This window comes from Drosophila mauritiana, unplaced genomic scaffold, assembly GCF_004382145.1.
Source record: "Drosophila mauritiana strain mau12 unplaced genomic scaffold, ASM438214v1 U_169, whole genome shotgun sequence".
NCBI classification, from domain to species: domain Eukaryota; kingdom Metazoa; phylum Arthropoda; class Insecta; order Diptera; family Drosophilidae; genus Drosophila; species Drosophila mauritiana.
In genome coordinates, this window is record NW_022881299.1 from 1 (window position 1) to 26,039 (window position 26,039).

A 26,039-nucleotide genomic window follows, 5' to 3' on the forward strand; every position below is an offset into this window, starting at 1 on the left:
AAATAATGATATTTTATAATGAAATATGTATGTATAAAAAGATAAAATTATAGAAATATATATTACAATAATTAGATGAATTCTTGTTATATTGGTAAAACAAGTATAAATTAAAAATGAAAATATGGATTACGAATGCTATATAAAAATGGCCGTAATCGAATGGATTTTTTACTTATATATTTAAAATTTTACCCAAAGGCGAAATATTGAATTTTATTCAATATAATAAAAATCATGGAATTATATAAAGTGAAAAATCTATATATCTATATATCTATTATATTGCTTATTTCGATTCAAAATATATGAATGGAATATGAAGGAAAAACATTATTCTGGTTGATCCTGCCAGTAGTTATATGCTTGTCTCAAAGATTAAGCCATGCATGTCTAAGTACACACGAATTAAAAGTGAAACCGCAAAAGGCTCATTATATCAGTTATGGTTCCTTAGATCGTTAACAGTTACTTGGATAACTGTGGTAATTCTAGAGCTAATACATGCAATTAAAACATGAACCTTATGGGACATGTGCTTTTATTAGGCTAAAACCAAGCGATCGCAAGATCGTTATATGGTTGAACTCTAGATAACATGCAGATCGTATGGTCTTGTACCGACGACAGATCTTTCAAATGTCTGCCCTATCAACTTTTGATGGTAGTATCTAGGACTACCATGGTTGCAACGGGTAACGGGGAATCAGGGTTCGATTCCGGAGAGCCCTGAGAACGGCTACACATCTAAGGAAGGCAGGCGCGTAAATTACCCACTCCCAGCTCGGGGAGGTAGTGACGAAAAATAACAATACAGGACTCATATCCGAGGCCCTGTAATTGGAATGAGTACACTTTAAATCCTTTAACAAGGACCAATTGGAGGGCAAGTCTGGTGCCAGCAGCCGCGGTAATTCCAGCTCCAATAGCGTATATTAAAGTTGTTGCGGTTAAAACGTTCGTAGTTGAACTTGTGCTTCATACGGGTAGTACAACTTACAATTGTGGTTAGTACTATACCTTTATGTATGTAAGCGTATTACCGGTGGAGTTCTTATATGTGATTAAATACTTGTATTTTTTTCATATGTTCCTCCTATTTAAAAACCTGCACTAGTGCTCTTAAACGAGTGTTATTGTGGGCCGGTACTATTACTTTGAACAAATTAGAGTGCTTAAAGCAGGCTTCAAATGCCTGAATATTCTGTGCATGGGATAATGAAATAAGACCTCTGTTCTGCTTTCATTGGTTTTCAGATCAAGAGGTAATGATTAATAGAAGCAGTTTGGGGGCATTAGTATTACGACGCGAGAGGTGAAATTCTTGGACCGTCGTAAGACTAACTTAAGCGAAAGCATTTGCCAAAGATGTTTTCATTAATCAAGAACGAAAGTTAGAGGTTCGAAGGCGATCAGATACCGCCCTAGTTCTAACCATAAACGATGCCAGCTAGCAATTGGGTGTAGCTACTTTTATGGCTCTCTCAGTCGCTTCCCGGGAAACCAAAGCTTTTGGGCTCCGGGGGAAGTATGGTTGCAAAGCTGAAACTTAAAGGAATTGACGGAAGGGCACCACCAGGAGTGGAGCCTGCGGCTTAATTTGACTCAACACGGGAAAACTTACCAGGTCCGAACATAAGTGTGTAAGACAGATTGATAGCTCTTTCTCGAATCTATGGGTGGTGGTGCAGCCCGTTCTTAGTTCGTGGAGTGATTTGTCTGGTTAATTCCGATAACGAACGAGACTCAAATATATTAAATAGATATCTTCAGGATTATGGTGCTGAAGCTTATGTAGCCTTCATTCATGGTGGCAGTAAATGTTTATTGTGTTTGAATGTGTTTATGTAAGTGGAGCCGTACCTGTTGGTTTGTCCCATTATAAGGACACTAGCTTCTTAAATGGACAAATTGCGTCTAGCAATAATGAGATTGAGCAATAACAGGTCTGTGATGCCCTTAGATGTCCTGGGCTGCACGCGCGCTACAATGAAAGTATCAACGTGTATTTCCTAGACCGAGAGGTCCGGGTAAACCGCTGAACCACTTTCATGCTTGGGATTGTGAACTGAAACTGTTCACATGAACTTGGAATTCCCAGTAAGTGTGAGTCATTAACTCGCATTGATTACGTCCCTGCCCTTTGTACACACCGCCCGTCGCTACTACCGATTGAATTATTTAGTGAGGTCTCCGGACGTGATCACTGTGACGCCTTGCGTGTTACGGTTGTTTCGCAAAAGTTGACCGAACTTGGAGGAAGTAAAAGTCGTAACAAGGTTTCCGTAGGTGAACCTGCGGAAGGATCATTATTGTATAATATCCTTATCGTTAATAAACATTTGTTATAATACAAATAAATACAATTTACCAAAATAAAAATATTACAAAATGATTCCACGGAATCAAAAGTTAAAGTCAAAATAAAATGAAGATGGCTTTTATTTTATATGTGGGGCTTGGCAACCTCATAAAAAGACTTTAACATTATTAATGTTGTTGTGCGTATTTGTGGCAGTACCTACTACAACAATGGCGTTTCCTATAAAAACAAATTCTCGAAAATGGAAATCGAAGAAACTGAACAAAATTTGAAAGTAGAAGTCGAATTAAAATTAAAATAATTTTGAATGTGGTATTCAAAATAAGTGTGTGTGTATATGGACCATAATATACACGCGTTGCGAATATGTATTGTTCATCTATGTTATGAGCATACGTTGGCTAATGCAACAACCTAAAATATACAATGTTTGTACCTGTCATCCATCAGGTTAATGTTTTATATAAATTTTGCAGTATGTGTCACCCAAAATAGCAAACCATAACCAGATTTTTATGATACATAATGCTTATATGAAACTAAGACATATCGCAACATTTATTTTTAGGTATAAAAATAAATTTATTGAAGGAATTGATATATGCCAGTAAAATGGTGTATTTTTAATTTCTTTCAATAAAAACAATATTGATATTATATAAAAATGAATTATAAAACTCTAAGCGGTGGATCACTCGGCTCATGGGTCGATGAAGAACGCAGCAAACTGTGCGTCATCGTGTGAACTGCAGGACACATGAACATCGACATTTTGAACGCATATCGCAGTCCATGCTGTTATGTACTTTAATTAATTTTATAGTGCTGCTTGGACTACATATGGTTGAGGGTTGTAAGACTATGCTAATTAAGTTGTTTATAAATTTTTTATAAGCATATGGTATATTATTGGATTAAATAATGATTTTATTCATAATATTAAAAAGAAATGAAAAACATTATCTCACATTTGAATGTGAAAAACGAAGAGAAATATTTTCTTTTTCAATCAAATAATACTGAGAAATGTCTAGCATAAAAAATTGAAATATTTTTCATCTAGAATTGTCTCTTATTAATGATTCGGAAAAAGAAAAATCTTGGTTTTGTTATTATTCTTCGTTGGTTCGTTAAATGGATAAAAAATAACTTTGCTTACAAGAACTATTGGAACTATTTATAACGAATTTAATTGATTGTTTTATCATTTATATATAAAGAATTTATGGCAAAAAATAGTTATATATACAACCTCAACTCATATGGGACTACCCCCTGAATTTAAGCATATTAATTAGGGGAGGAAAAGAAACTAACAAGGATTTTCTTAGTAGCGGCGAGCGAAAAGAAAACAGTTCAGCACTAAGTCACTTTGTCTATATGGCAAATGTGAGATGCAGTGTATGGAGCGTCAATATTCTAGTATGAGAAATTAATGATTTAAGTCCTTCTTAAATGAGGCCATTTACCCATAGAGGGTGCCAGGCCCGTATAACGTTAATGATTACTAGATGATGTTTCCAAAGAGTCGTGTTGCTTGATAGTGCAGCACTAAGTGGGTGGTAAACTCCATCTAAAACTAAATATAACCATGAGACCGATAGTAAACAAGTACCGTGAGGGAAAGTTGAAAAGAACTCTGAATAGAGAGTTAAACAGTACGTGAAACTGCTTAGAGGTTAAGCCCGATGAACCTGAATATCCGTTATGGAAAATTCATCATTAAAATTGTAATATTTAAATAATATTATTAAGAATAATGTGCATTTTTTCCATATAAGGACATTGTAATCTATTAGCATATCCCAAATTTATCATAAAATATAACTTATAGTTTATTCCAATTAAATTGCTTGCATTTTAACACAGAATAAATGTTATTAATTTGATAAAGTGCTGATAGATTTATATTATTACAGAGCGTTAATTTTTCGGAATTATATAATGGCATAATTATCATTGATTTTTTGTTTATTATATGCTCTTGTATGATTAACAATGCGAAAGATTCAGGATACCTTCGGGACCCGTCTTGAAACACGGACCAAGGAGTCTAACATATGTGCAAGTTATTGGGATGTAAACCTAATAGCGTAATTAACTTGACTAATAATGGGATTAGTTTTTTAGCTATTTATAGCTAATTAACACAATCCCGGGGCGTTCTATATAGTTATGTATAATGTATATTTATATTATTTATGCCTCTAACTGGAACGTACCTTGAGCATATATGCTGTGACCCGAAAGATGGTGAACTATACTTGATCAGGTTGAAGTCAGGGGAAACCCTGATGGAAGACCGAAACAGTTCTGACGTGCAAATCGATTGTCAGAATTGAGTATAGGGGCGAAAGACCAATCGAACCATCTAGTAGCTGGTTCCTTCCGAAGTTTCCCTCAGGATAGCTGGTGCATTTTAATATTATATAAAATAATCTTATCTGGTAAAGCGAATGATTAGAGGCCTTAGGGTCGAAACGATCTTAACCTATTCTCAAACTTTAAATGGGTAAGAACCTTAACTTTCTTGATATGAAGTTCAAGGTTATGATATAATGTGCCCAGTGGGCCACTTTTGGTAAGCAGAACTGGCGCTGTGGGATGAACCAAACGTAATGTTACGGTGCCCAAATTAACAACTCATGCAGATACCATGAAAGGCGTTGGTTGCTTAAAACAGCAGGACGGTGATCATGGAAGTCGAAATCCGCTAAGGAGTGTGTAACAACTCACCTGCCGAAGCAACTAGCCCTTAAAATGGATGGCGCTTAAGTTGTATACCTATACATTACCGCTAAAGTAGATGATTTATATTACTTGTGATATAAATTTTGAAACTTTAGTGAGTAGGAAGGTACAATGGTATGCGTAGAAGTGTTTGGCGTAAGCCTGCATGGAGCTGCCATTGGTACAGATCTTGGTGGTAGTAGCAAATAATCGAATGAGACCTTGGAGGACTGAAGTGGAGAAGGGTTTCGTGTGAACAGTGGTTGATCACGAGTTAGTCGGTCCTAAGTTCAAGGCGAAAGCCGAAAATTTTCAAGTAAAACAAAAATGCCTAACTATATAAACAAAGCGAATATAATACACTTGAATAATTTTGAACGAAAGGGAATACGGTTCCAATTCCGTAACCTGTTGAGTATCCGTTTGTTATTAAATATGGGCCTCGTGCTCATCCTGGCAACAGGAACGACCATAAAGAAGCCGTCGAGAGATATCGGAAGAGTTTTCTTTTCTGTTTTATAGCCGTACTACCATGGAAGTCTTTCGCAGAGAGATATGGTAGATGGGCTAGAAGAGCATGACATATACTGTTGTGTCGATATTTTCTCCTCGGACCTTGAAAATTTATGGTGGGGACACGCAAACTTCTCAACAGGCCGTACCAATATCCGCAGCTGGTCTCCAAGGTGAAGAGTCTCTAGTCGATAGAATAATGTAGGTAAGGGAAGTCGGCAAATTAGATCCGTAACTTCGGGATAAGGATTGGCTCTGAAGATTGAGATAGTCGGGCTTGATTGGGAAACAATAACATGGTTTATGTGCTCGTTCTGGGTAAATAGAGTTTCTAGCATTTATGTTAGTTACTTGTTCCCCGGATAGTTTAGTTACGTAGCCAATTGTGGAACTTTCTTGCTAAAATTTTTAAGAATACTATTTGGGTTAAACCAATTAGTTCTTATCAATTATAACGATTATCAATTAACAATCAATTCAGAACTGGCACGGACTTGGGGAATCCGACTGTCTAATTAAAACAAAGCATTGTGATGGCCCTAGCGGGTGTTGACACAATGTGATTTCTGCCCAGTGCTCTGAATGTCAAAGTGAAGAAATTCAAGTAAGCGCGGGTCAACGGCGGGAGTAACTATGACTCTCTTAAGGTAGCCAAATGCCTCGTCATCTAATTAGTGACGCGCATGAATGGATTAACGAGATTCCTACTGTCCCTATCTACTATCTAGCGAAACCACAGCCAAGGGAACGGGCTTGGAATAATTAGCGGGGAAAGAAGACCCTTTTGAGCTTGACTCTAATCTGGCAGTGTAAGGAGACATAAGAGGTGTAGAATAAGTGGGAGATATTAGACCTCGGTTTGGTATCGTCAATGAAATACCACTACTCTTATTGTTTCCTTACTTACTTGATTAAATGGAACGTGTATCATTTCCTAGCCATTATACGGATATATTTATTATATCTTATGGTATTGGGTTTTGATGCAAGCTTCTTGATCAAAGTATCACGAGTTTGTTATATAATCGCAAACAAATTCTTTAATAAAACGATGCATTTATGTATTTTTGATTTGAAAATTTGGTATAACTCCAATTACTCAGGTATGATCCAATTCAAGGACATTGCCAGGTAGGGAGTTTGACTGGGCGGTACATCTCTCAAATAATAACGGAGGTGTCCCAAGGCCAGCTCAGTGCGGACAGAAACCACACATAGAGCAAAAGGGCAAATGCTGACTTGATCTCGGTGTTCAGTACACACAGGGACAGCAAAAGCTCGGCCTATCGATCCTTTTGGTTTAAAGAGTTTTTAACAAGAGGTGTCAGAAAAGTTACCATAGGGATAACTGGCTTGTGGCGGCCAAGCGTTCATAGCGACGTCGCTTTTTGATCCTTCGATGTCGGCTCTTCCTATCATTGTGAAGCAAAATTCACCAAGCGTTGGATTGTTCACCCATGCAAGGGAACGTGAGCTGGGTTTAGACCGTCGTGAGACAGGTTAGTTTTACCCTACTAATGACAAAACGTTGTTGCGACAGCATTCCTGCGTAGTACGAGAGGAACCGCAGGTACGGACCAATGGCACAATACTTGTTCGAGCGAACAGTGGTATGACGCTACGTCCGTTGGATTATGCCTGAACGCCTCTAAGGTCGTATCCGTGCTGGACTGCAATGATAAATAAGGGGCAATTTGCATTGTATGGCTTCTAAACCATTTAAAGTTTATAATTTATTTTATAAACGACAATGGATGTGATGCCAATGTAATTTGTAACATAGTAAATTAGGAGGATCTTCGATCACCTGATGCCGCGCTAGTTACATATAAAAGCATTATTTAATACAATGACAAAGCCTAGAATCAATTGTAAACGACTTTTGTAACAGGCAAGGTGTTGTAAGTGGTTGAGCAGCTGCCATACTGCGATCCACTGAAGCTTATCCTTTGCTTGATGATTCGATAAATAAATGATTTTTCCTGTAGCCAAACAAACACCTCGTCATCAATTTAGTGACGCATATGATATTGTCCCTATCATATAATTTTTGATATAAAGACTTTAAAGAATTATATCAAGTTGCCAAATACCTCGTCATCAATTTAGTGACGCATATGATATTGTCCCTATCGTTTGATATAAAGACTTTAAAGAATTCTATCAAAATACCTCGTCATCAATTTAGTGACGCATATGATATTGTCCCAAGTTGGGTGATATGATATTGATATAAAGACTTTAATGAATTGTGTCAAGTTGCCAAACACCTCGTCATCAATTTAGTGACGCATATGATATTGTCCCTATCACTTTATTGTATCAAGTTGCCAAATACCTCGTCATCAATTTAGTGACGCATATGATATTGTCCCTATCATATAATTAATATAAAGACTTTAATGAATTGTGTCAAGTTGCCAAACACCTCGTCATCAATTTAGTGACGCATATGATATTGTCCCTATCATATAATTTTGATATAAAAGAATTTAGTATCAAGTTGCCAAATACCTCGTCATCAATTTAGTGACGCATATGATAATCATGAATTGTGTCAAGTTTCGTCATCAATTTAGTGACGCAGTATGAATTTTTGATACTTTAAAGAATATCAAGTTGCCAAATACCTCGTCATCAATTTAGTGACGCATATGATATTGAATATAAAGACTTTAATGACAAAACACCTCGTCATCAATTTAGTGACGCATATGATATTGTCCCTATCATAGATATAAAAACTTTAAAGAATTGTATCAAGTTGCCAAATACCTCGTCATCAATTTAGTGACGCATATGATATTGTCCCTATCATATAATTAATATAAAGACTTTAATGAATTGTGTCAAGTTGCCAAACACCTCGTCATCAATTTAGTGACGCATATGATATTGTCCCTATCATATAATTTTTGATATAAAACTTTAAAGAATTATATCAAGTTGCCAAATACCTCGTCATCAATTTAGTGACGCATATGATATTGTCCCTATCATATAATTAATATAAAGACTTTAATGAATTGTGTCAAGTTGCCAAACACCTCGTCATCAATTTAGTGACGCATATGATATTGTCCCTATCATATAATTTTTGATATAAAGACTTTAAAGAATTATATCAAGTTGCCAAATACCTCGTCATCAATTTAGTGACGCATATGATATTGTCTCTATCATATAATTAATATAAAGACTTTAATGAATTGTGTCAAGTTGCCAAACACCTCGTCATCAATTTAGTGACGCATATGATATTGTCCCTATCATCAAGTTGCCAAATACCTCGTCATCAATTTAGTGACGCATATGATATTGTCCGCTATCATATAATTTATAAAGACTGATATAAAAACTTTAAATGATATTGTCCTATCAAGTTGCCAAATACCTCGTCATCAATTTAGTGACGCATATGATATTGTCCCTATCATATAATTAATATAAAGACTTTAATGAATTGTGTCAAGTTGCCAAACACCTCGTCATCATTTAGTGACGCATATGATATTGTCCCTATCATATAATTTTGATATAAAGACTTTAAAGAATTATATCAAGTTGCCAAATACCTCGTCATCAATTTAGTGACGCATATGATATTGTCTCTATCATATAATTAATATAAAGACTTTAATGAATTGTGTCAAGTTGCCAAACACCTCGTCATCATTTAGTGATATGATATTGTCCCTATCATATAATTTTTGATATAAAGACTTTAAAGAATTCTATCAAGTTGCCAAATACCTCGTCATCAATTTAGTGACGCCTCTATCATATAATTAATATAAAGACTTTAATGAACGTTGCCAAACACCTCGTCATCAATTTAGTGACGCATATGATATTGTCCCTATCATATAATTAATATAAAGACTTTTTAAAGAATTGTATCAAGTTGCCAAACACCTCGTCATCAACTACTATATTATGGTTGCGCCGACCTCTCATATTGTATTCTCTTATGTCTTCATAGGATTTTGGCAATTATACGAGTAAATTAAATAATATACATATGAAAATGATTAATTATTATATGTATAAGGGAAAAAATGCTGAAATATTCCCATATTATCTTAGTATTATAGAGGAAAGACCGTTGCCGACCTCTGATATTGTTCAAAACTTATGTATTTATATGATTTTGGCAATTATATGAGTAAATTAAATAATATACATATAAAATGATTAAATATTATATGTATAAATGTATAAAGGAAAAAATGATGAAATATTCCCACATTATCTTAGTATTATAGAGGAAAGACCGTTGCTGACCTCTGATATTGTTCAAAACTTATGTATTTATATGATTTTGGCAATAATATGAGTAAATTAAATAATATACATATGAAAATGATTAATTATTATATGTATAAATGTATAAGGGAAAAAATGCTGAAAATATTCCCATATTATCTTAGTATTATAGAGGAAAGACCGTTGCTGACCTCTGATATTGTTCAAAACTTATGTATTTATATGATTTTGGCAATTATATGAGTAAATTAAATAATATACATATGAAAATTATTAATTATTATATGTATAGGGGAAAAAATGCTGAAATATTCCCACATTCTCTTAGTATTATAGAGAAAAGCCATTATAGTGAGAGGTATAGTAGTGTAAACGACCGGAATTACGACAGAGGGTTCAAAAACTACTATAGGTAGGCAGTGGTTGCCGACCTCTCATATTGTTCAAAACTTATGTATTCATATGATTTTGGCAATTATATGAGTAAATTAAATAATATACATATGAAAATTATTAATTATTATATGTATAAGGGAAAAAATGCTGAAAATATCCCACATTCTCTTAGTATTATAGAGAAAAGCCATTATAGTGAGAGGGTATAGTAGTGTAAACGACCGGAATTACGACAGAGGGTTCAAAAACTACTATAGGTAGGCAGTGGTTGCCGACCTCTCATATTGTTCAAAACTTATGTATTCATATGATTTTGGCAATAATATGAGTAAATTAAATAATATACATATGAAAATGATTAATTATTATATGTATAAGGGAAAAAATGCTGAAAATATCCCACATTCTCTTAGTATTATAGAGAAAAGCCATTATAGTGAGAGGGTATAGTAGTGTAAACGACCGGAATTACGACAGAGGGTTCAAAAACTACTATAGGTAGGCAGTGGTTGCCGACCTCTCATATTGTTCAAAACTTATGTATTCATATGATTTTGGCAATAATATGAGTAAATTAAATAATATACATATGAAAATGATTAATTATTATATGTATAAGGGAAAAAATGCTGAAAATATCCCACATTCTCTTAGTATTATAGAGAAAAGCCATTATAGTGAGAGGGTATAGTAGTGTAAACGACCGGAATTACGACAGAGGGTTCAAAAACTACTATAGGTAGGCAGTGGTTGCCGACCTCTCATATTGTTCAAAACTTATGTATTCATATGATTTTGGCAATAATATGAGTAAATTAAATAATATACATATGAAAATGATTAATTATTATATGTATAAGGGAAAAAATGCTGAAAATATCCCACATTCTCTTAGTATTATAGAGAAAAGCCATTATAGTGAGAGGGTATAGTAGTGTAAACGACCGGAATTACGACAGAGGGTTCAAAAACTACTATAGGTAGGCAGTGGTTGCCGACCTCTCATATTGTTCAAAACTTATGTATTCATATGATTTTGGCAATAATATGAGTAAATTAAATAATATACATATGAAAATGATTAATTATTATATGTATAAGGGAAAAAATAATCATATTATATATGAATAATGGAAAAAAAATGAAATGTTCCTATAATCTCTTAATATATAAGAGAATAGCCCGTATGTTGGGTGGCAAACGGAATTGAAAATACCCGCTTTGAGGACAGCGGGTTCAAAAACTACTATAGGTAGGCAGTGGTTGCCGACCTCCCGCATTATTCGAAATATTTATTTCGGATTATGTTTATATTGGTTACATACAATAAAGTATATTATTATCCGTACAAATTTGTTTCTCAGTTCTATAGAACACGGGACTTGGCTCCGCGGATAATAGGAATATACGCTTTATAGATAATATCGTTGAAACAAAAGTCAAGTTTCTATTATATATAGAATAACAAATCGTTTCCATATATTATCGTTAATTTTTGGAGGCAGGCAAATATTAATTTATTACCTGCCGTATAGTTGGATTATTATATCGTTACGGTATAATACAAATATGGATTCTTATGAAAGAAATATAAAATTATATATTAAATGTGGAAATATTATCATATGCGCTTGGTTTTATGTTATATATTACCAGAGATATATATGAAAAGAGATAAATTTTAAATTTATCTTCAAAATGCAAATGATTTAACTTAATATTTATATTGGTTAAACAAAAATTGTACATGTGTGGATACAATAATTATGTATGTTGGAAATAAAATGATATTTTATAATGAAATATGTATGTATAAAAAGATAAAATTATAGAAATATATATATTACAATAATTAGATGAAATTCTTGTTATATTGGTAAAACAAGTATAAATTAAAAATGAAAATATGGATTACGAATGCTATATAAAAATGGCCGTAATCGAATGGATTTTTTTACTTATATATTTAAAATTTTACCCAAAGGCGAAATATTGAATTTTATTCAATATAATAAAAATCATGGAATTATATAAAGTGAAAAATCTATATATCTATATATCTATTATATTGCTTATTTCGATTCAAAATATATGAATGGAATATGAAGGAAAAACATTATTCTGGTTGATCCTGCCAGTAGTTATATGCTTGTCTCAAAGATTAAGCCATGCATGTCTAAGTACACACGAATTAAAAGTGAAACCGCAAAAGGCTCATTATATCAGTTATGGTTCCTTAGATCGTTAACAGTTACTTGGATAACTGTGGTAATTCTAGAGCTAATACATGCAATTAAAACATGAACCTTATGGGACATGTGCTTTTATTAGGCTAAAACCAAGCGATCGCAAGATCGTTATATTGGTTGAACTCTAGATAACATGCAGATCGTATGGTCTTGTACCGACGACAGATCTTTCAAATGTCTGCCCTATCAACTTTTGATGGTAGTATCTAGGACTACCATGGTTGCAACGGGTAACGGGGAATCAGGGTTCGATTCCGGAGAGGGAGCCTGAGAAACGGCTACCACATCTAAGGAAGGCAGCAGGCGCGTAAATTACCCACTCCCAGCTCGGGGAGGTAGTGACGAAAAATAACAATACAGGACTCATATCCGAGGCCCTGTAATTGGAATGAGTACACTTTAAATCCTTTAACAAGGACCAATTGGAGGGCAAGTCTGGTGCCAGCAGCCGCGGTAATTCCAGCTCCAATAGCGTATATTAAAGTTGTTGCGGTTAAAACGTTCGTAGTTGAACTTGTGCTTCATACGGGTAGTACAACTTACAATTGTGGTTAGTACTATACCTTTATGTATGTAAGCGTATTACCGGTGGAGTTCTTATATGTGATTAAATACTTGTATTTTTTCATATGTTCCTCCTATTTAAAAACCTGCACTAGTGCTCTTAAACGAGTGTTATTGTGGGCCGGTACTATTACTTTGAACAAATTAGAGTGCTTAAAGCAGGCTTCAAATGCCTGAATATTCTGTGCATGGGATAATGAAATAAGACCTCTGTTCTGCTTTCATTGGTTTTCAGATCAAGAGGTAATGATTAATAGAAGCAGTTTGGGGGCATTAGTATTACGACGCGAGAGGTGAAATTCTTGGACCGTCGTAAGACTAACTTAAGCGAAAGCATTTGCCAAAGATGTTTTCATTAATCAAGAACGAAAGTTAGAGGTTCGAAGGCGATCAGATACCGCCCTAGTTCTAACCATAAACGATGCCAGCTAGCAATTGGGTGTAGCTACTTTTATGGCTCTCTCAGTCGCTTCCCGGGAAACCAAAGCTTTTGGGCTCCGGGGGAAGTATGGTTGCAAAGCTGAAACTTAAAGGAATTGACGGAAGGGCACCACCAGGAGTGGAGCCTGCGGCTTAATTTGACTCAACACGGGAAAACTTACCAGGTCCGAACATAAGTGTGTAAGACAGATTGATAGCTCTTTCTCGAATCTATGGGTGGTGGTGCATGGCCGTTCTTAGTTCGTGGAGTGATTTGTCTGGTTAATTCCGATAACGAACGAGACTCAAATATATTAAATAGATATCTTCAGGATTATGGTGCTGAAGCTTATGTAGCCTTCATTCATGGTGGCAGTAAAATGTTTATTGTGTTTGAATGTGTTTATGTAAGTGGAGCCGTACCTGTTGGTTTGTCCCATTATAAGGACACTAGCTTCTTAAATGGACAAATTGCGTCTAGCAATAATGAGATTGAGCAATAACAGGTCTGTGATGCCCTTAGATGTCCTGGGCTGCACGCGCGCTACAATGAAAGTATCAACGTGTATTTCCTAGACCGAGAGGTCCGGGTAAACCGCTGAACCACTTTCATGCTTGGGATTGTGAACTGAAACTGTTCACATGAACTTGGAATTCCCAGTAAGTGTGAGTCATTAACTCGCATTGATTACGTCCCTGCCCTTTGTACACACCGCCCGTCGCTACTACCGATTGAATTATTTAGTGAGGTCTCCGGACGTGATCACTGTGACGCCTTGCGTGTTACGGTTGTTTCGCAAAAGTTGACCGAACTTGATTATTTAGAGGAAGTAAAAGTCGTAACAAGGTTTCCGTAGGTGAACCTGCGGAAGGATCATTATTGTATAATATCCTTATCGTTAATAAACATTTGTTATAATACAAATAAATACAATTTACCAAAATAAAAATATTACAAAATGATTCCACGGAATCAAAAGTTAAAGTCAAAATAAAATGAAGATGGCTTTTATTTTATATGTGGGGCTTGGCAACCTCATAAAAAGACTTTAACATTATTAATGTTGTTGTGCGTATTTGTGGCAGTACCTACTACAACAATGGCGTTTCCTATAAAAACAAATTCTCGAAAATGGAAATCGAAGAAACTGAACAAAATTTGAAAGTAGAAGTCGAATTAAAATTAAAATAATTTTGAATGTGGTATTCAAAATAAGTGTGTGTGTATATGGACCATAATATACACGCGTTGCGAATATGTATTGTTCATCTATGTTATGAGCATACGTTGGCTAATGCAACAACCTAAAATATACAATGTTTGTACCTGTCATCCATCAGGTTAATGTTTTATATAAATTTTGCAGTATGTGTCACCCAAAATAGCAAACCATAACCAGATTTTTATGATACATAATGCTTATATGAAACTAAGACATATCGCAACATTTATTTTTAGGTATAAAAATAAATTTATTGAAGGAATTGATATATGCCAGTAAAATGGTGTATTTTTAATTTCTTTCAATAAAAACAATATTGATATTATATAAAAATGAATTATAAAACTCTAAGCGGTGGATCACTCGGCTCATGGGTCGATGAAGAACGCAGCAAACTGTGCGTCATCGTGTGAACTGCAGGACACATGAACATCGACATTTTGAACGCATATCGCAGTCCATGCTGTTATGTACTTTAATTAATTTTATAGTGCTGCTTGGACTACATATGGTTGAGGGTTGTAAGACTATGCTAATTAAGTTGTTTATAAATTTTTTATAAGCATATGGTATATTATTGGATTAAATAATGATTTTATTCATAATATTAAAAAAGAAATGAAAAACATTATCTCACATTTGAATGTGAAAAACGAAGAGAAATATTTTCTTTTTCAATCAAATAATACTGAGAAATGTCTAGCATAAAAAATTGAAATATTTTTCATCTAGAATTGTCTCTTATTAATGATTCGGAAAAAGAAAAATCTTGGTTTTGTTATTATTCTTCGTTGGTTCGTTAAATGGATAAAAAATAACTTTGCTTACAAGAACTATTGGAACTATTTATAACGAATTTAATTGATTGTTTTATCATTTATATATAAAGAATTTATGGCAAAAAATAGTTATATATACAACCTCAACTCATATGGGACTACCCCCTGAATTTAAGCATATTAATTAGGGGAGGAAAAGAAACTAACAAGGATTTTCTTAGTAGCGGCGAGCGAAAAGAAAACAGTTCAGCACTAAGTCACTTTGTCTATATGGCAAATGTGAGATGCAGTGTATGGAGCGTCAATATTCTAGTATGAGAAATTAATGATTTAAGTCCTTCTTAAATGAGGCCATTTACCCATAGAGGGTGCCAGGCCCGTATAACGTTAATGATTACTAGATGATGTTTCCAAAGAGTCGTGTTGCTTGATAGTGCAGCACTAAGTGGGTGGTAAACTCCATCTAAAACTAAATATAACCATGAGACCGATAGTAAACAAGTACCGTGAGGGAAAGTTGAAAAGAACTCTGAATAGAGAGTTAAACAGTACGTGAAACTGCTTAGAGGTTAAGCCCGATGAACCTGAATATCCGTTATGGAAAATTCATCATTAAAATTGTAATATTTAAATAATATTATTAAGAATAATGTGCATTTTTTCCATATAAGGACATTGTAATCTATTAGCATATCCCAAATTTATCATAAAATATAACTTATAGTTTATTCCAATTAAATTGCTTGCATTTTAACACAGAATAAATGTTATTAATTTGATAAAGTGCTGATAGATTTATATTATTACAGAGCGTTAATTTTTCGGAATTATATAATGGCATAATTATCATTGATTTTTGTGTTTATTATATGCTCTTGTATGATTAACAATGCGAAAGATTCAGGATACCTTCGGGACCCGTCTTGAAACACGGACCAAGGAGTCTAACATATGTGCAAGTTATTGGGATGTAAACCTAATAGCGTAATTAACTTGACTAATAATGGGATTAGTTTTTTAGCTATTTATAGCTAATTAACACAATCCCGGGGCGTTCTATATAGTTATGTATAATGTATATTTATATTATTTATGCCTCTAACTGGAACGTACCTTGAGCATATATGCTGTGACCCGAAAGATGGTGAACTATACTTGATCAGGTTGAAGTCAGGGGAAACCCTGATGGAAGACCGAAACAGTTCTGACGTGCAAATCGATTGTCAGAATTGAGTATAGGGGCGAAAGACCAATCGAACCATCTAGTAGCTGGTTCCTTCCGAAGTTTCCCTCAGGATAGCTGGTGCATTTTAATATTATATAAAATAATCTTATCTGGTAAAGCGAATGATTAGAGGCCTTAGGGTCGAAACGATCTTAACCTATTCTCAAACTTTAAATGGGTAAGAACCTTAACTTTCTTGATATGAAGTTCAAGGTTATGATATAATGTGCCCAGTGGGCCACTTTTGGTAAGCAGAACTGGCGCTGTGGGATGAACCAAACGTAATGTTACGGTGCCCAAATTAACAACTCATGCAGATACCATGAAAGGCGTTGGTTGCTTAAAACAGCAGGACGGTGATCATGGAAGTCGAAATCCGCTAAGGAGTGTGTAACAACTCACCTGCCGAAGCAACTAGCCCTTAAAATGGATGGCGCTTAAGTTGTATACCTATACATTACCGCTAAAGTAGATGATTTATATTACTTGTGATATAAATTTTGAAACTTTAGTGAGTAGGAAGGTACAATGGTATGCGTAGAAGTGTTTGGCGTAAGCCTGCATGGAGCTGCCATTGGTACAGATCTTGGTGGTAGTAGCAAATAATCGAATGAGACCTTGGAGGACTGAAGTGGAGAAGGGTTTCGTGTGAACAGTGGTTGATCACGAGTTAGTCGGTCCTAAGTTCAAGGCGAAAGCCGAAAATTTTCAAGTAAAACAAAAATGCCTAACTATATAAACAAAGCGAATATAATACACTTGAATAATTTTGAACGAAAGGGAATACGGTTCCAATTCCGTAACCTGTTGAGTATCCGTTTGTTATTAAATATGGGCCTCGTGCTCATCCTGGCAACAGGAACGACCATAAAGAAGCCGTCGAGAGATATCGGAAGAGTTTTCTTTTCTGTTTTATAGCCGTACTACCATGGAAGTCTTTCGCAGAGAGATATGGTAGATGGGCTAGAAGAGCATGACATATACTGTTGTGTCGATATTTTCTCCTCGGACCTTGAAAATTTATGGTGGGGACACGCAAACTTCTCAACAGGCCGTACCAATATCCGCAGCTGGTCTCCAAGGTGAAGAGTCTCTAGTCGATAGAATAATGTAGGTAAGGGAAGTCGGCAAATTAGATCCGTAACTTCGGGATAAGGATTGGCTCTGAAGATTGAGATAGTCGGGCTTGATTGGGAAACAATAACATGGTTTATGTGCTCGTTCTGGGTAAATAGAGTTTCTAGCATTTATGTTAGTTACTTGTTCCCCGGATAGTTTAGTTACGTAGCCAATTGTGGAACTTTCTTGCTAAAATTTTTAAGAATACTATTTGGGTTAAACCAATTAGTTCTTATCAATTATAACGATTATCAATTAACAATCAATTCAGAACTGGCACGGACTTGGGGAATCCGACTGTCTAATTAAAACAAAGCATTGTGATGGCCCTAGCGGGTGTTGACACAATGTGATTTCTGCCCAGTGCTCTGAATGTCAAAGTGAAGAAATTCAAGTAAGCGCGGGTCAACGGCGGGAGTAACTATGACTCTCTTAAGGTAGCCAAATGCCTCGTCATCTAATTAGTGACGCGCATGAATGGATTAACGAGATTCCTACTGTCCCTATCTACTATCTAGCGAAACCACAGCCAAGGGAACGGGCTTGGAATAATTAGCGGGGAAAGAAGACCCTTTTGAGCTTGACTCTAATCTGGCAGTGTAAGGAGACATAAGAGGTGTAGAATAAGTGGGAGATATTAGACCTCGGTTTGGTATCGTCAATGAAATACCACTACTCTTATTGTTTCCTTACTTACTTGATTAAATGGAACGTGTATCATTTCCTAGCCATTATACGGATATATTTATTATATCTTATGGTATTGGGTTTTGATGCAAGCTTCTTGATCAAAGTATCACGAGTTTGTTATATAATCGCAAACAAATTCTTTAATAAAACGATGCATTTATGTATTTTTGATTTGAAAATTTGGTATAACTCCAATTACTCAGGTATGATCCAATTCAAGGACATTGCCAGGTAGGGAGTTTGACTGGGGCGGTACATCTCTCAAATAATAACGGAGGTGTCCCAAGGCCAGCTCAGTGCGGACAGAAACCACACATAGAGCAAAAGGGCAAATGCTGACTTGATCTCGGTGTTCAGTACACACAGGGACAGCAAAAGCTCGGCCTATCGATCCTTTTGGTTTAAAGAGTTTTTAACAAGAGGTGTCAGAAAAGTTACCATAGGGATAACTGGCTTGTGGCGGCCAAGCGTTCATAGCGACGTCGCTTTTTGATCCTTCGATGTCGGCTCTTCCTATCATTGTGAAGCAAAATTCACCAAGCGTTGGATTGTTCACCCATGCAAGGGAACGTGAGCTGGGTTTAGACCGTCGTGAGACAGGTTAGTTTTACCCTACTAATGACAAAACGTTGTTGCGACAGCATTCCTGCGTAGTACGAGAGGAACCGCAGGTACGGACCAATGGCACAATACTTGTTCGAGCGAACAGTGGTATGACGCTACGTCCGTTGGATTATGCCTGAACGCCTCTAAGGTCGTATCCGTGCTGGACTGCAATGATAAATAAGGGGCAATTTGCATTGTATGGCTTCTAAACCATTTAAAGTTTATAATTTATTTTATAAACGACAATGGATGTGATGCCAATGTAATTTGTAACATAGTAAATTAGGAGGATCTTCGATCACCTGATGCCGCGCTAGTTACATATAAAAGCATTATTTAATACAATGACAAAGCCTAGAATCAATTGTAAACGACTTTTGTAACAGGCAAGGTGTTGTAAGTGGTTGAGCAGCTGCCATACTGCGATCCACTGAAGCTTATCCTTTGCTTGATGATTCGATAAATAAATGATTTTTCCTGTAGCCAAACAAACACCTCGTCATCAATTTAGTGACGCATATGATATTGTCCCTATCATATAATTTTTGATATAAAGACTTTAAAGAATTATATCAAGTTGCCAAATACCTCGTCATCAATTTAGTGACGCATATGATATTGTCCCTATCGTATAATTTTTGATATAAAGACTTTAAAGAATTCTATCACGTTGCCAAATACCTCGTCATCAATTTAGTGACGCATATGATATTGTCCCATATGACTTTAATGAATTGTGTCAAGTTGCCAAACACCTCGTCATCAATTTAGTGACGCATATGATATTGTCCCTATCATATAATTTTTGATATAAAGACTTTAAAGAATTATATCAAGTTGCCAAATACCTCGTCATCAATTTAGTGACGCATATGATATTGTCCCTATCATATAATTAATATAAAGACTTTAATGAATTGTGTCAAGTTGCCAAACACCTCGTCATCAATTTAGTGACGCATATGATATTGTCCCTATCATATAATTTTTGATATAAAAACTTTAAAGAATTGTATCAAGTTGCCAAATACCTCGTCATCAATTTAGTGACGCATATGATATTGTCCCTATCATATAATTAATATAAAGACTTTAATGAATTGTGTCAAGTTGCCAAACACCTCGTCATCAATTTAGTGACGCATATGATATTGTCCCTATCATATAATTTTTGATATAAAGACTTTAAAGAATTGTATCAAGTTGCCAAATACCTCGTCATCAATTTAGTGACGCATATGATATTGTCCTATCATATAATTAATATAAAGACTTTAATGAATTGTGTCAAGTTGCCAAACACCTCGTCATCAATTTAGTGACGCATATGATATTGTCCCTATCATATAATTTTTGATATAAAAACTTTAAAGAATTGTATCAAGTTGCCAAATACCTCGTCATCAATTTAGTGACGCATATGATATTGTCCCTATCATATAATTAATATAAAGACTTTAATGAATTGTGTCAAGTTGCCAAACACCTCGTCATCAATTTAGTGACGCATATGATATTGTCCCTATCATATAATTTTTGATATAAAAACTTTAAAGAATTGTATCAAGTTGCCAAATACCTCGTCATCAATTTAGTGACGCATATGATATTGTCCCTATCATATAATTAATATAAAGACTTTAATGAATTGTGTCAAGTTGCCAAACACCTCGTCATCAATTTAGTGACGCATATGATATTGTCCTATCATATAATTGAATCAAGTTGTCCAAACACCTCGACTCAAGTCAATCAATTTAGTGACGCATATGATATTGTCCCTATCATATAATTTTTGATATAAAGACTTTAAAGAATTCTATCAAGTTGCCAAATACCTCGTCATCAATTTAGTGACGCATATGATATTGTCTCTATCATATAATTAATATAAAGACTTTAATGATTTGTGTCACGTTGCCAAACACCTCGTCATCAATTTAGTGACGCATATGATATTGTCCCTATCATATAATTAATATAAAGACTTTTTAAAGAATTGTATCAAGTTGCCAAACACCTCGTCATCAACTACTATATTATGGTTGCGCCGACCTCTCATATTGTATTCTCTTATGTCTTCATAGGATTTTGGCAATTATACGAGTAAATTAAATAATATACATATGAAAATGATTAATTATTATATGTATAAGGGAAAAAATGCTGAAATATTCCCATATTATCTTAGTATTATAGAGGAAAGACCGTTGCCGACCTCTGATATTGTTCAAAACTTATGTATTTATATGATTTTGGCAATTATATGAGTAAATTAAATAATATACATATAAAATGATTAAATATTATATGTATAAATGTATAAAGGAAAAAATGATGAAATATTCCCACATTATCTTAGTATTATAGAGGAAAGACCGTTGCTGACCTCTGATATTGTTCAAAACTTATGTATTTATATGATTTTGGCAATAATATGAGTAAATTAAATAATACATATGAAAATGATTAATTATTATATGTATAAATGTATAAGGGAAAAAATGCTGAAAATATTCCCATATTATCTTAGTATTATAGAGGAAAGACCGTTGCTGACCTCTGATATTGTTCAAAACTTATGTATTTATATGATTTTGGCAATTATATGAGTAAATTAAATAATATACATATGAAAATTATTAATTATTATATGTATAGGGGAAAAAATGCTGAAATATTCCCACATTCTCTTAGTATTATAGAGAAAAGCCATTATAGTGAGAGGGTATAGTAGTGTAAACGACCGGAATTACGACAGAGGGTTCAAAAACTACTATAGGTAGGCAGTGGTTGCCGACCTCTCATATTGTTCAAAACTTATGTATTCATATGATTTTGGCAATATATGAGTAAATTAAATAATATACATATGAAAATTATTAATTATTATATGTATAGGGAAAAAATGCTGAAATATTCCCACATTCTCTTAGTATTATAGAGAAAAGCCATTATAGTGAGAGGGTATAGTAGTGTAAACGACCGGAATTACGACAGAGGGTTCAAAAACTACTATAGGTAGGCAGTGGTTGCCGACCTCTCATATTGTTCAAAACTTATGTATTCATATGATTTTGGCAATTATATGAGTAAATTAAATAATATACATATGAAAATTATTAATTATTATATGTATAAGGGAAAAAATGCTGAAAATATCCCACATTCTCTAGTAATAGAGAAAAGCCATTATAGTGAGAGGGTATAGTAGTGTAAACGACCGGAATTACGACAGAGGGTTCAAAAACTACTATAGGTAGGCAGTGGTTGCCGACCTCTCATATTGTTCAAAACTTATGTATTCATATGATTTTGGCAATAATATGAGTAAATTAAATAATATACATATGAAAATGATTAATTATTATATGTATAAGGAAAAAATTCTGAAAATATCCCACATTCTCTTAGTATTATAGAGAAAAGCCATTATAGTGAGAGGGTATAGTAGTGTAAACGACCGGAATTACGACAGAGGTTCAAAAACTACTATAGGTAGGCAGTGGTTGCCGACCTCTCATATTGTTCAAAACTTATGTATTCATATGATTTTGGCAATAATATGAGTAAATTAAATAATATATACATATGAAAATGATTAATTATTATATGTATAAGGGAAAAAATGCTGAAAATATCCCACATTCTCTTAGTATTATAGAGAAAAGCCATTATAGTGAAGGGTATAGTAGTGTAAACGACCGGAATTACGACAGAGGGTTCAAAAACTACTATAGGTAGGCAGTGGTTGCCGACCTCTCATATTGTTCAAAACTTATGTATTCATATGATTTTGGCAATAATATGAGTAAATTAAATAATATACATATGAAAATGATTAATTATTATATGTATAAGGGAAAAAATGCTGAAAATATCCCACATTCTCTTAGTATTATAGAGAAAAGCCATTATAGTGAGAGGGTATAGTAGTGTAAACGACCGGAATTACGACAGAGGGTTCAAAAACTACTATAGGTAGGCAGTGGTTGCCGACCTCTCATATTGTTCAAAACTTATGTATTCATATGATTTTGGCAATAATATGAGTAAATTAAATAATATACATATGAAAATGATTAATTATTATATGTATAAGGGAAAAAATAATCATATTATATATGAATAATGGAAAAAAAAATGAAATGTTCCTATAATCTCTTAATATATAAGAGAATAGCCCGTATGTTGGGTGGCAAACGGAATTGAAAATACCCGCTTTGAGGACAGCGGGTTCAAAAACTACTATAGGTAGGCAGGTTGCCGACCTCCCGCATTATTCGAAATATTTATTTCGATTATGTTTATATTGGTTACATACAATAAAGTATATTATTATCCGTACAAATTTGTTTCTCAGTTCTATAGAACACGGGACTTGGCTCCGCGGATAATAGGAATATACGCTTTATAGATAATATCGTTGAAACAAAAGTCAAGTTTCTATTATATATAGAATAACAAATCGTTTCCATATATTATCGTTAATTTTTGGAGGCAGGCAAATATTAATTTATTACCTGCCGTATAGTTGGATTATTATATCGTTACGGTATAATACAAATATGGATTCTTATGAAAGAAATATAAAATTATATATTAAATGTGGAAATATTATCATATGCGCTTGGTTTTATGTTATATATTACCAGAGATATATATGAAAAGAGATAAATTTTAAATTATCTTCAAAATGCAAATGATTTAACTTAATATTTATATTGGTTAAACAAAAATTGTACATGTGTGGATACAATAATTATGTATGTTGGAAATAAAATGATATTTTATAATGAAATATGTATGTATATAAAAGATAAAATTATAGAAATATATATATTACAATAATTAGATGAAATTCTTGTTATATTGGTAAAACAAGTATAAATAAAAATGAAAATATGGATTACGAATGCTATATAAAAATGGCCGTAATCGAATGGATTTTTTACTTATATATTTAAAATTTTACCCAAAGGCGAAATATTGAATTTTATTCAATATAATAAAAATCATGGAATTATATAAAGTGAAAAATCTATATATCTATATATTTTTATTTCGATTCAAAATATATGAATGGAATAAAACATTATTCTGGTTGATCCTGCCAGTAGTTATATGCTTGTCTCAAAGATTAAGCCATGCATGTCTAAGTACACACGAATTAAAAGTGAAACCGCAAAAGGCTCATTATATCAGTTATGGTTCCTTAGATCGTTAACAGTTACTTGGATAACTGTGGTAATTCTAGAGCTAATACATGCAATTAACATGAACCTTATGGGACATGTGCTTTTATTAGGCTAAAACCAAGCGATCGCAAGATCGTTATATTGGTTGAACTCTAGATAACATGCAGATCGTATGGTCTTGTACCGACGACAGATCTTTCAAATGTCTGCCCTATCAACTTTTGATGGTAGTATCTAGGACTACCATGGTTGCAACGGGTAACGGGGAATCAGGGTTCGATTCCGGAGAGGGAGCCTGAGAAACGGCTACCACATCTAAGGAAGGGCAGCAGGCGCGTAAATTACCCACTCCCAGCTCGGGAGGTAGTGACGAAAAATAACAATACAGGACTCATATCCGAGGCCCTGTAATTGGAATGAGTACACTTTAAATCCTTTAACAAGGACCAATTGGAGGGCAAGTCTGGTGCCAGCAGCCGCGGTAATTCCAGCTCCAATAGCGTATATTAAAGTTGTTGCGGTTAAAACGTTCGTAGTTGAACTTGTGCTTCATACGGGTAGTACAACTTACAATTGTGTTAGTACTATACCTTTATGTATGTAAGCGTATTACCGGTGGAGTTCTTATATGTGATTAAATACTTGTATTTTTTCATATGTTCCTCCTATTTAAAAACCTGCACTAGTGCTCTTAAACGAGTGTTATTGTGGGCCGGTACTATTACTTTGAACAAATTAGAGTGCTTAAAGCAGGCTTCAAATGCCTGAATATTCTGTGCATGGGATAATGAAATAAGACCTCTGTTCTGCTTTCATTGGTTTTCAGATCAAGAGGTAATGATTAATAGAAGCAGTTTGGGGCATTAGTATTACGACGCGAGAGGTGAAATTCTTGGACCGTCGTAAGACTAACTTAAGCGAAAGCATTGCCAAAGATGTTTTCATTAATCAAGAACGAAAGTTAGAGGTTCGAAGGCGATCAGATACCGCCCTAGTTCTAACCATAAACGATGCCAGCTAGCAATTGGGTGTAGCTACTTTTATGGCTCTCTCAGTCGCTTCCCGGGAAACCAAAGCTTTTGGGCTCCGGGGGAAGTATGGTTGCAAAGCTGAAACTTAAAGGAATTGACGGAAGGGCACCACCAGGAGTGGAGCCTGCGGCTTAATTTGACTCAACACGGGGAAAACTTACCAGGTCCGAACATAAGTGTGTAAGACAGATTGATAGCTCTTTCTCGAATCTATGGTGGTGGTGCATGGCCGTTCTTAGTTCGTGGAGTGATTTGTCTGGTTAATTCCGATAACGAACGAGACTCAAATATATTAAATAGATATCTTCAGGATTATGGTGCTGAAGCTTATGTAGCCTTCATTCATGGTGGCAGTAAAATGTTTATTGTGTTTGAATGTGTTTATGTAAGTGGAGCCGTACCTGTTGGTTTGTCCCATTATAAGGACACTAGCTTCTTAAATGGACAAATTGCGTCTAGCAATAATGAGATTGAGCAATAACAGGTCTGTGATGCCCTTAGATGTCCTGGGCTGCACGCGCGCTACAATGAAAGTATCAACGTGTATTTCCTAGACCGAGAGGTCCGGGTAAACCGCTGAACCACTTTCATGCTTGGGATTGTGAACTGAAACTGTTCACATGAACTTGGAATTCCCAGTAAGTGTGAGTCATTAACTCGCATTGATTACGTCCCTGCCCTTTGTACACACCGCCCGTCGCTACTAC

General features: G+C 34.6%; 5 non-coding genes and 1 pseudogene across 5 annotated transcripts; all 6 read left to right on the forward strand.

Annotated features, from left to right (window-relative positions):
• Positions 1-335: 335 nt before the first annotated feature.
• LOC117149168 lies at positions 336-2,312 on the forward strand (annotated as a pseudogene).
• A 686-nt stretch (positions 2,313-2,998) lies between these two features.
• Positions 2,999-3,177, forward strand: LOC117149163. The gene has a single exon (XR_004460084.1). It is a non-coding gene; the product is annotated as a 5.8S ribosomal RNA (ribosomal RNA).
• Positions 3,178-3,571: 394 nt separating this feature from the next.
• Positions 3,572-7,531, forward strand: LOC117149165. Its single transcript, XR_004460086.1, has one exon. It is a non-coding gene; the product is annotated as a large subunit ribosomal RNA (ribosomal RNA).
• Positions 7,532-12,346: 4,815 nt separating this feature from the next.
• On the forward strand, positions 12,347-14,341 carry LOC117149167. Its single transcript, XR_004460088.1, has one exon. It is a non-coding gene; the product is annotated as a small subunit ribosomal RNA (ribosomal RNA).
• Positions 14,342-15,027: 686 nt separating this feature from the next.
• Positions 15,028-15,206, forward strand: LOC117149166. The gene has a single exon (XR_004460087.1). It is a non-coding gene; the product is annotated as a 5.8S ribosomal RNA (ribosomal RNA).
• A 395-nt stretch (positions 15,207-15,601) lies between these two features.
• Positions 15,602-19,563, forward strand: LOC117149164. The gene has a single exon (XR_004460085.1). It is a non-coding gene; the product is annotated as a large subunit ribosomal RNA (ribosomal RNA).
• Positions 19,564-26,039: the final 6,476 nt, after the last annotated feature.